Source organism: Callithrix jacchus, chromosome 2, assembly GCF_049354715.1.
Source record: "Callithrix jacchus isolate 240 chromosome 2, calJac240_pri, whole genome shotgun sequence".
NCBI classification, from domain to species: Eukaryota; Metazoa; Chordata; class Mammalia; order Primates; family Cebidae; genus Callithrix; species Callithrix jacchus.
The window spans coordinates 91,209,462-91,221,771 of record NC_133503.1 but is presented as its reverse complement, the minus strand read 5'-3'; the positions used below and the strand labels follow the sequence as shown (position 1 = coordinate 91,221,771).

At 37.1% G+C, this 12,310-nt stretch overlaps 1 protein-coding gene across 6 annotated transcripts in view; it reads right to left on the bottom strand.

The window, feature by feature from the left end:
* The window catches only part of LOC144581569 (uncharacterized), a 690,733-nt gene that overhangs the window by 344,274 nt on the left and 334,149 nt on the right, over positions 1-12,310 (bottom strand). For 5 of the 6 annotated variants that reach the window (XM_078365832.1, XM_078365835.1, XM_078365838.1 and 2 more), the window contains one exon: positions 10,285-10,420. The exons of the other annotated variant lie outside the window; for it this stretch is intronic. The gene's annotated coding sequence lies outside the window, so the exon portion shown is untranslated. The remainder of the gene's footprint in view (positions 1-10,284; positions 10,421-12,310) is intronic. 6 annotated transcript variants of the gene reach the window in all.

Below are 12,310 nucleotides of genomic sequence, written 5' to 3'. Positions count from 1 at the left end.
GAAAGCTCCCAAAACCAATAAAAGAATTCAGCAAAGTTTCCAGATACAAGATTAATGTACACAAATCAGTCACTCTTCTATATACCAACAATGACCAAGAAAAGAATCAAATATGGAACTCAATCCCTTTCATAATAGCTGCAAAAAATTAAATAAAATGCTTAGAGATAAACCTAACCAAGGAGTCAAAGGACCTCTACAAGGAAAACTACAAAACATTGCTGAAAGAAATTATAGATGACACAAACAAATGGAAAGACGTCCCATGCTCATGGATGGGTAGAAGCAATATTGTGAAAAAGGCAATACTGCCAAAAGCAATCTACAAATTCAGTGTGGTCCCCATCAAAATACCACCATCATTCTTCACAGAATTTTTTAAAAATTCCAAAATTCATATGGAACTAAAAAAGAGCCCACATAACCAAAGCAAGACTGAGCCATCTGGTCTTCAGCAAAGTAAACATAACAAAGTGGAAAAAGGACACCCTTTTTAACAAATGGTGCTGGGATAATTGGCTAGCCAAATGTAGGACAATGAAACTAGATCTTCATCTCTCACCTTACATAAAAATCAACTCAAAGGCCAGGCATGGTGCTTCACACCTGTAATCTCAGCACTTTGGGAGGCCAAGGTGGGCAGATCATGAGGTCAAGAGATCAAGACCATCCTGGTCAACATGGTGAAACTCTGTCTCTACTTAAAAAAATAAAAATACAAAAGTTAGCTGGGTGTGGTGGTGCACACCTGTAGTCCCAGCTACTCTGGAGGCTGAGGCAGGAGAATTGCTTGAACCGCAGAGGCAGAGGTTGGAGTGAGCCAAGATTGTGCACTGCAGCCTGGAGACAGAGCAAGACTCCATCTCAAAAAAGAAAAAAAAATCCACTCAAGGTGAATGAAGGACTGAAATCTAAGACCTGAAACTATAAAAATTCTAGAAGATAACATTGGAAAAACCCTTCTAGACATTTGCTTAGGCAAGCATTTCATGACTAAGAACCCAAAAGCAAATGCAATAAAAACAAAGGCAAATAGTTGGGACTTAATTAAACTAAAGAGCTTTTCTATGTCAAAAGGAACAGTCAGCAGAGTAAACAGACAACCAAGAAAATAAGAGAAATCTTCACAATCAATACATCTGACAAAGGACTAATATCCACAATGAACTCAAACCAGTAAGAAAAAAAAACAAACAATCCCATCAAAAACTGAACTAAAGACATGAATAGAAAATTCCCAAAATAAGATACACAAATGGCCAACAAACATATGAAAAAATGCTCAACGTCACTAATGATCAGGGAAATACAAACCAAAACCACAATGCTGTATCACGTTACTCTTGCAATAATGGCCATAATAAAAAAATAAAACAGTAGATGTTGGCATGGATGCAGTGATTAGGAAGCACTTCTACACTGCTGGTGGGAACGTTAACTAGTACAGCCACTATGGAAAACAGTGTGGACATTCCTCAAGGAACTAAAAGTAGAACCACCATTTGATCCAGCAATCCCATTAGTGGGTATCTACCCAAAGGAAAAGAAGTCATTATACAAAAAAGATACTTGCACACACATATTTATAGCAGCACAATTCACAATTGCAAAATTGTGGAACCAACCCAAATACCTATTAATCAATGAGTAGATAAAGAAATTGTGGTATGTATAAGCGATGGAATACTACTCAGCCATAAAAAGAAATGAATTGACAGCATTTGCAGTGACCTGGATGAGATTGGAGATTAAGTGAAGTAATTCAGGATCGGAAAACCAAACATCATATGTTCTCACTGATATGTCGGAGCTAAACTATGAGGATGCAAAGGCATAAGAATGATACAATGGACTGTGGGGACTTGACAGGAAAAGTGAGAGGCAGCTGAGGGATAAAAGACTACAAATATGGTGCAGTGTATAAGCTCAGGTGATGATTGCACCAAAATTTCACAAATCACCGCTAAAGAACTTATCATGTAACCAAACACCACCTATACCCCAATAACTTATGGAAATACAAAATAAAATAAAATAAAATAAAATAAAAAATAGTCTTAAAAAAAATAAACTTCTTCTGCCTGGATCAAAACCTTTGTAAAGTTTACCTCGAAATTTCAGTTACATGAACCAATATATACCTTTTATTATTTAAGCCAGTTATTTATTCATATTATTTATCATTTATTATCTTTTATATTACATATTATACATATTATTGAAGAGTTTTCTGTCACTAGTAGAGAAGCAATGATTTGGATCGTTAATCTCACTGACGTCTTAAACACGTTAGCTTACTTGTAACCTATATTGGCAAAGATGTCCTTAGTGTTCCATTCACCTTCACTAAAATTTAGACAGGCTTCTTCCTCTGACTTCCCTTTTCTTCTTAGAGCATTTTTTTTTTTTTTCTGGAAAACTTTCAGTTATAAATTTTTTCTCTTCCCCTTTGAGAAGTAAGTCTTTTAAAAAGTCACTTTTACAACTGAGGAATGTCTTTCTCAAGGAACTGGAGCCATCCTGTAAAATGTAACCTTTAAAGGTGGTAGAGCCCCTATCTCCTAGGCTGCCTAAAGGCTAGGAGCCCAACTTCAGTAATGGATAATTAGCAAGCACAGTTGGCCTCATCACATGAGCCAATCTCCCTGTCAATGTGCTTCAGTACTCTCCACCAGCTCACCCCCGTGCTTAAAGAACCCTCTCTCTTTTGTTCCAGAGGAGTTGCGTTCAGTCTTCCTTATTGCTAGGGCCTTGAATAAAGCCTTCTCTGCCTGTTTAATGCCATAAAGTGCAATTTTTCTTTGATAATGTCTCAAGATCTCCTCCTCTCTACATTCTGCTTTAGAAAACCAGGCACTAGAGAAAATATTCAAGTCTTTCATAATGAAAGGTGTTTAGTTAGTATACATTTAGTCTGACATTTCCCTGAGAAGCACACGATCTCCGCTTGTTTCGATGAGGTGAGTGGTTTCAGTCTTTCACCCAAAGAAGGGGCCAGTGTTCCCAGAATAAATAATGCCAGCAGTACTTTCCCACTGCACCTTGTTTGAGTTTTTTCCAGTTCATTGTATGTTCTAAATTTCCTTCTCCTGGCTTTATCCCATGCCTTTTCCTCTTAGCCCCAAAGCATTTTCTCTCCCAGAGCCAGGCCATCCAAGTCAGACCATGTGAAGGTCTTTTCCTTGTTTATAGAAAGATAATCAGCAACATCCTCTCACACTAAGGGGGCAGACTGCTTCAAACAGGAAATGTTTTTTGAAATGGCTCGCTACAGCAGCCCAATTTAATTGTTAGGAAAGCATGCCAGGAAGCCAAACACTTTGGTCTAGTTCATTCTGAAGTATTTCTGTTGAGTGGACACAAGATCCTAGGTAAAATTCTCAGCTGAAACCCCTTTTTAAATTCTGCTTTATTTTCTTTTACAATGCTAACATTTAACCAAATAAAAATTAGAAAACAGTCTTTCAATTTAAGTTTTGCCCACAGTGACACTGACAATCCTATCATTGAAGAAGAATCTTGAAAAGAGATAATATAATTAACCTTTAACTTTCTTGTTTCCCCAGACCACATCCTTCCACCTGGTTATCTGAGTGTTTCTGTTTTGACTTCCTATAATTATTCCAAGCTCCCATGCAGAGTTTCTGAACTTCCTTAAAGAAATAATCAGAAAATATAATATAAGACAGATTCTCCTCCTCAGATCTAGGAAAACCCAAGCTGCGATTGTGGATCAAATCAGATGCTTTCCCTACTTCTCTCTCTGGGGGAATACTGCAGCAGATCAGCAACAGTGGCTTCCAGTGTCTCTCTTCTCTTTGTCTGCATATTGGAAGAGCTCAGCCCCCAACTAGCACTAATGAGTGAGCCACTGATGGGCTTTGTGAATGTTGGCTCCATGATCAGATTGTTGTTCCTATCAGTTTGATCTATACTGTGGAAAAGGACTAGGAAGAGACAGGAATAGACTTGGAAAATTAGTTAGTGGAGTTATGTTCTGCTTAAGCATGGACTCAATGTTACGGTAATGCCAATGGTGGTACATGAGTAGATTTTTTAAATCTTCTGTCAGAAAAATTACTAAAATTTGATGATTAATTGGATGTACATGGGAGGGTGTTAGGAATTTTAAGAATGGCACCCAGGGTTCTTGTTGGAGCAAGAGGAGAAAATAACAACTGACATTGATTGATACATTTGATTTGTCTAGCACTCTTTTCACTAATATGACAAAATCTTGGGGTGGGTATGACTGTGAGAATTTAACAGTGTCCATTGTTTTCAATGTGAATGAACTAAACCCATGTAAAGGCTGGTAAAAATACAGCTGGTGGAGAAGAGTGGGTCAAGCAAGATAAAGGAGAGAGGAGACAAGCAATGCAGGCCCATGGCAGTCTGCTGGTTTCTCAGTATGAGTAGAGGAAGGGACTATGCAGGAAACAGGATACCTCATACCTTATTTAAAAGGGGAAGGAGGACTGAAGGGGCAGTTGTAGAAAGATTTCCATATTTGGTAGTGAATATTTTGACCTAATGATTTCTATCGTTCTATTAAGAGGTTTCCTGAGCAAGAATATTGAAAATGGGCTATCAGTCCCGTCTCATGCCAAATGCCCCCTTGATTTTCCACATCAATGATTCTCAAACTTTTTTGATATTGATGGTCCCAAACAGCTTTTATTTATTTATGTGGGTATCTATCTGTATTTACCACATAAGAGATTAAACCTGAAACATTGAAAAACATTACTACTTTATTTAAAATAACAATAGTAAACCTGCTATGTGTTAACATAAGAACATATTTTATGAAAAAATATATACTTTCCATACCAAAAAAAATTCAGTGACAAGAGTGTAGTTTTACTTTTTTTTTTTTTTGTATAGCTTTTAAAATACTGGGCTTAATGTAAGATAGCTGGATTCTCATATCAGCTTCTGCATTTAGTTTGTTGCAATACCCTGATTTGGTTGAAATATGTGAAGAAAACCCAGCCTTACGCAGATAGTACAATTGGAAAAATAAATATTACACTAGCCTTGCCAGGTAACTGTAGATATTACTATAACCACAACCGGACAAGTAGTAGATTCTCAAAGATTAGTTTCAATGAGGAATCTGAAATCATGTTAATATACTTTCCATATTCTTTTAAAATCCATTGAGCTACCGTGCATCTAGTCCTGTTAAATTATGTAAGGGTAAGAATATATTTTACTAAATGCTTATACTTTGATCAATACTGTCCAATCAGATTATGAAATTGAAGATACTGGCAAAGATGAAAACAAGATATCAGTCTACAATAAAACAGAAATTAGAGATAGCAAAACAAAGTATGTATATTAGTGAAGAGGGGAAACTTGATAAAACAACATAATATAAAAATAAAATTAATGAAGGAAAGAAAAGCAGACATTAATTTTTTCTTTTATAAGCAAGCTTCCCTAAGTCCTTCCCCCTCCCATGAAGCTGTATCCTGCTTTGCAAGTTTTGTAAGTTTATAAATTACTGTATTTTTGTTCTCTATAGATGATAACTGTAATTTTCTGCAACACAGCAAACGTCATAAGAAATGCCCAAGAAGGCAGGACTCCAGCTTTCTGGGCACTGTAGCAGAAGGCAATAGATAAGGCCCATTCTAAAATCCTTGAGCTCTACAGATAGGGAAAATCTGGGTCACATAGCAACATTCATATGTAAGCCTAAGTTAGGTGCCTGTCATTGCTTAATAAATTGCCTTTGTCCTACACCTGCACAATTGTTTTAGCGCCTTGTGTACTTAATGTATAAAAAGTCAAGCTGTCTTTGTTAGGGGCTTAGCCATTTTGGATCAAAATCCAGGCTGGGCCAGTGTACACCTAAAATAAACTCCTTCTGCAACCTCAATGGTTTCTCCAGTCTCTAAAATTCTGCAACATTAGAATGAGAATGTGCAGAAGATCCTGGATATATTACAATAGGTGGGAAGCAGTCTGAGATAGTGTAATGTGCCTTTGTAAGAGATATGCTTAAGTCTTAAATCTGGCACCTGTGGATGTGAACTTATTTGGAAATACATTCTACAAAAATGGAATTTAATTCAAATGAAGTCATACTAGTATAAAATAGGCTCCTAATCCAGTAAGACTGGTGTCCTTATAAGAAGAGGAAAATGCCATACGGAGAGTGACACACAGGGAGAACACCATGTGAGAAAGAGAGACTGCAGTTATGCAGCTGCAAGCCAAAAAATGCTAAGGATTCATGGCCATCACCAAGAGGTAAGGAAGAATTTTACCCATAGTCTTAGAGGTAACAGGACCTGGTTAACACTTAATTTCTGACTTTTGGTCTCCAGAACAGTAATAGAACAAACTTCTTTTGTTTTAAGTCACCCAGCTCGTGGTATTTTGTTAGGCATCCCAAGGAAACAAATAGAGATGGAGCAGTAAAATGTATCATGTTTCTAATACCTCGGTCACCTCCTTTTCATAAAATGAATCCTACCCCCCCTCCTATTGCCATTTGGCTTTTCATACCTATGAAAATGAATACATCTCATTGCTCCTCTGGAGTTGAGTCTGACCACATGATTTGCCCTGGCTAACAGAATGGGAATGGAAGTGATGTACATCATACACTAGTAAAAGTTTTAAGAACCACTGGGTATTTCTCTTAGGTCTCTTTTCTTCTGCCAGGAGAATGGAAGCTTCCAGGGAGCGATCAGTCCTTTAGCCAATGTATAGCAGAGATACAACCAGCTCACATGCCACATTAGCATTATTGAAATCATTATTGAGAGATTTGTAGTGGTTTCTTACTGCAACAAAACCTAGCAAAGCTAAGGTCTCAAGTCAATTCAGACAAAAGGATTTCCTCTCCATCAAAGCTAGCGTTTTTGTTAGCAGACTGACATCGTGATAATAATTCTATCTATAAAGGGTGCTCTAAACACTGGCATTTAAAGTCTCTTTTCATGATGTCCTGGTACTCAGTTGCATATTGCAAACTACCCATATTTTTCCTGTATAAAATTTCAATAATACTAACCTAGCTTACAGTTCTATTAAATCTATTTACTTCCTATGTTACTGGTGTAATATTCTAATTCTATTTCTTACACAAAAAGATCCAAGATAGTGTAACTTCTCTTAGCTGTGGTTGGAGATAGTGTGCACAGAGGTCATAGCTGAAAGTTATGAGAAGACCTCAGGATAGCTATGTGATTTCACAGGCATATGACAGTGGCCACATTTTCTAGCCTTTTTTCTTCTTTTTTTTGAGATGGAGTCTCGCTCTGACACCCAGGCTGGAGTGCAGTGGTACAATCTTGGCTCACTGCAACCTCCGCCTCCCGGGTTCCAGCAATTCTTTTGCCTCAGCCTGCTGAGTATCTGGGACTACAGGAACCTTCCACATTTTTGGGGGCTATTTTTGATATTTTTAGTAGAGACGGGATTTCACCATATTAGCCAGGCTGGTCTCAAACTCCTGACCTTGTGATCTGCCTGCTTCAGCCTCCCAAAGTGCTGGGATTACAAGCGTGAGCCACTGCACCCAACCTTGCTAACTTCTTAGAACCTAAACTCTCAGATTTGTAACAGAAAACTAATACTGCTTAATATTTGAGAAGAGGCACTAGGACCATGGAACACATAGATTTTTAATATTATATTTTAAGCCCTATCCTAACAAACTAAGCCAGTAAGTAGTTTGGAAATAAACTTTAAGTACTCATGAGAAGATAGGTCATAGGAAAATGTTTATGACCTATTCACTCAACAAATATTTATTAAAAATGTTATGGGCCAGCCATTCTTCTAGATCCCGAAGATACAGCTGTAAACAAAGAAAACAAAACCCCCCTCTTGGGGAACTCACATTCTTGAATGATAAGTGATTTGTATGTGTATTTTGTCATGAGCTCTTGAGCGCAGATTGTAGTTGTTAACTGGCACCGCTACTTTGTGAGAGTATGTATAGACTATCTTTTCCAATGTAATTCTAAGGCTCCCATATTGCCTAATTTTTCAGTGGTATAATAACTGTAATTGGTATCAATCCTAATTCAGAATTACATTAGCAGCCCTGATTTTACAGTCCCCAAATGGATATAATCAACAAAGGAAAAGTGTTTACTAAACTTTAGTCTGAAGACATAGATGATACGTTACCATTTATATAATGACAGACTTTACTCACAGACAATTTGAAAGAAATGTCACTCTCTTTATTCAAATGCTACAATAGTGCAATTAAAACAAGACATTTATCTTTGAATATGTCTTCCCTATCACTACTAATTCACTGGGTCATTAGCTCCAACACAGTGAATAGGTTCTCACTACCCCATTCAATTTAATTAGTGTACCAGATAATATAGAAGAGCACACTTACACTGCAGCTAATGGTAGATAATGGCTCTTAGAATGAGAGCAATTGCCTCACTGTGTGATGGCTATGCAGAAAAATACACACACACACACAGACACACTTGACTTTATACAAAGATATCAAGAAGCAGTTCTCTCATAAGAAAAGATTATGTCTCCTTAGAAATTAAAGATAATCCCAAATTGTGATGAGTCATTGACACACACATAAAGCAAATAATGTCAAAAGGAGCATTATTTATTTTTTCGTTTTTGTTCAACCATGGTAAGCAGACATAGCATGGCATTAGCTGGCCTGGTGATCATTTCATATTTTTTTAAAAAAGTAAAAATAAAAATACTTAGGGAAAACATTATAACATTGTCTTGTAATGTAGGCTGCTACTCTGTCAATTTACTCTCAGATATGAAACTGAATCAATATTGAAATCATATGCTCAACAAAAAAAAGAAAGATGTGTTTCTCACAGTGACAGTGTTAGGTCCACACATTAAGGATTTAAGCTAAGTCTTCTGTTGAATTCACTAACTCCTTAAATCAATCTGTAATCTGCATTTACAGGCAGTTATAAAAAGTTGCCAGTATCTACTGAAAACAGAGAACTTTCACATTCAGTAAACCTCAACTAAATACCAGCCATGTCCAAGGCCACACCAACCTCAACCCACCTGGCCCATGCTCTACTGTAGTACCAGCAATGTGTCAGACATAATGTTCCATCCCAGCACTAAGACTCCACCGAGACCTCAAGTTACTGAGAGACGGATAAGGGGTATCGTGAAAAAGTGGGAAATAGTTTTTATATCCAAAAATTAGACCTTGAAATCAACACAGGGTCTCATATTTGAACATTGCTTTTAGCACTATGTTAATACTAAATCGTCAGATCAGAAATATGTCAAATCCTCTTAAAATGTCAGAAAGGATTCCAGGCTAGAAATGCATGACTGATTTAAGTTATTGTGAGAGAATCAAAATCATAAATTAATGCCTCGGATCAGATTAGCATTAAATTAATGGTGGTATTAAATTAATAGCAAGCATTTCAGGAAGAGATTCATTTTGAAAGTGCCACAATCCACCATTGCCATCCTACAGCAGACTTTTAGGCAGCTTTATTTTATTTGAATTAAGGTATTAACATATCTTAAGCCAAGAGGACTGGGACAGAGGAAAGAAAAAGGATAAGAGAAGGTGAAGGGTCAGAAATAAATGGTTAATTCCACACACCTTAAGAGATTAGGAGCTCCCAGAGTTTGGGATTCCATCTGTAAGTTCACAATGCAACACAGATGTTTATTTGAGGGGGAAGGTTGGAAGGAGGGAGAGAGAACAAAGATAACTATTGGGTATTGGGTTTAATACCTGGACGATGCAACAATCTATACAACAAATCCCCATGACACGTATTTACCTATGTAACAAACCTTCCCACCTACCCTCAAACCTAAAAAAAAAGTTAAAAAATAAAAAGAACTCAAAAGAAATAGATTGGTGCTGGCAAGAACTGATTTATTTTAACTTCTATTTTAAGATCAGTAGTACATGTACAGGTTGGTTACATAGGTAAACTTGTGTCACGGATTTGCTGTACCAATTATTTGATCATCCAGGTATTAAGCCTAGTATCCATTAGTGATTTTTTCTGATTCTGTCCCTCCTACTGCCCTCCATCCTCCACCCTCTGACAGGTCCCAGTGTGTGTTGTTCCCTTCTATGTGTCCATGTGCTCTTATCATTTAGCTCCCACTTATAAGTAAGAACATGCTATATTTGGTTTTCTGAATAACCAACTTTTTTTTCCACCAAACGGTTCAGTAGAGAGAGAACTTTCACATTCAATAAATCTCGACTGAGGACCAGCCTATTGAATCAGAAGTGGAGCCAATTTCCATTTGGCCACTTACCTGAGGAGTCATGTGCAGAAAGCTGATCTGACTGAGAGGTACCACACTTCCAGTTTATTCCAATGCTGTTTAGGCCACTGCATAGCTTGGAACTCTGGCCAGTTGTCTAACTAACCTGCCCATTGTCCAGCTCTACCTATAGGATGGAAAAATGAATTTACCAGGCAGTCATAAATATCTGATTTGTATGATAGCTACCTTCCTTATTTTAAATTAATAACTTGATAGCTTTTAGATCTGTTCTGTTTCTCAGCATGAAGTTGCAATATCCCCACATCTATCCACTTTGGTAAGACAAAGTTCCAGATCCTGCAAAGCCAATAGTATAAAATGCAGCCTGGGATAAATTTACCAATAAAATGCAACCTAGTGAGGACCTGCTTTGAATATCGTGACCCGTAACACTCTGGCCATAGCTAATTGGACTGAGGATTGGCACTCCAATCTTACTGAGCTACAAAGGGTCTAAGCTCAAGAAGTGGGTAATAAAATAAAGAGCCAGTCAGACTTTTCTTAGAGAATTTCAACACAACTTCAAAAAGTCGATGGCTACCAAGATAGATGAAAGAGGAGAAATACAGGAAGAACGGAGTAGACAGAAGCCAGGAGGCAACAGAGACCAATTGGCAGCAGAAGTCGTCAGTGAGGGAATCCATAAGGTAGAGACGAGAGTTGAGAGATATTGTTCAGTAGTGAGTGTCAGACAGAAGTAGCAGAGACACCACAGCATCAGCAAGGATGACTATAGTTGCTGGAGACTGTACAATATCCTGGTCCTCCTTTGGAACTGTCTTCACTTATAGAAACAATTCATAGCCTCCTTTACTTCTGTTTTCATGCTTCCCAAAGAACACCACTAACTCAGATCACTGAAAATGTTTTCTTCCTTATAATGTGGAGGAGCCTAACAAAGTTTTAGAAATATTGAAATCTAGACCTTCCCATTTGAGCAACGTTTTGATTTCCACAGGCTGCTTTTTAAAAATCCATAAAATGGTTTTATATATTTGTGTGTTAAAATCTTATCAAGAACCCTTTTTGGAATAAAAATGTCTTTAATATTTTTTCAACCAAGCCAACAAGCATATTTTTATGAGTGTATGACACACAAATCAGAAAGTTCAGAGCTGAATATCCCTCATAAATAGAAAATTATTGCTTGTCATATATTCTGAAAACAAAGCAAAATAATCCAACTGATTCATTTTCTAATCCATGAAGTAGATGATACATGATGTATTTTGTCACTGTTGATTTACTACAGTTTATATTTTTCCCTGAGTTTCAGTGATTTTATTCAAGGAAAATCATTTCGCTTAATTTATTTCTGTCATTATATAAAACTGTTTTATTATCATTTCTGTCACCAACTGAATCCCTTATCTCCAGATGAAGAATTCATTGTTCCTGAAATATTAAATAAAAATCTAATCTGTATTTAGTCTTGTACTGACCACTCATCTCAACCCAAAGTGTAGGAAAAAAGTCTTCAATTTGGATGAAATTAATATATAGGAAAAAAAAGTTTGACCATTAGTGGTGGAGACACGTTGAATATACACTTAAGAAATTGATTGAAAACATTCTAGTAATACTAGATAGTAGCATGGACCATATATAAAAGTGTTTTTCATTTTGGCAAAACTCTGTGACAATGCTGGTTTTATGTTAAAATAAACTTGAGTATAGAAGAGACTTCTGTGGACTAGATTTTGGCTGGGAAGAGTTCTTGATGAATATGAGCATTGCGTTGGGCTGTGCCTGCCTGATGAGATTAGAATAATATAGCATAGAACAGAGCATCTCAAGCTATGGGTCATGGAGTCAGGAAAAGTTTTATCCAGGTGCAGTGTCAGAATGGAGGGGGCAGGGAAACAAAGCAAGCTAAACAGTGGGGCTCATTGGCAAGAGATCAAGAACACAGGCTCAGTTGACTTAACCTTTAAGCATTCTGGACCTTAAGCAGAAAATTGTCCTAATAAAAGTTATTTTAGGGAGATACTGCCAGCAGCAGGACCTGCTAGGA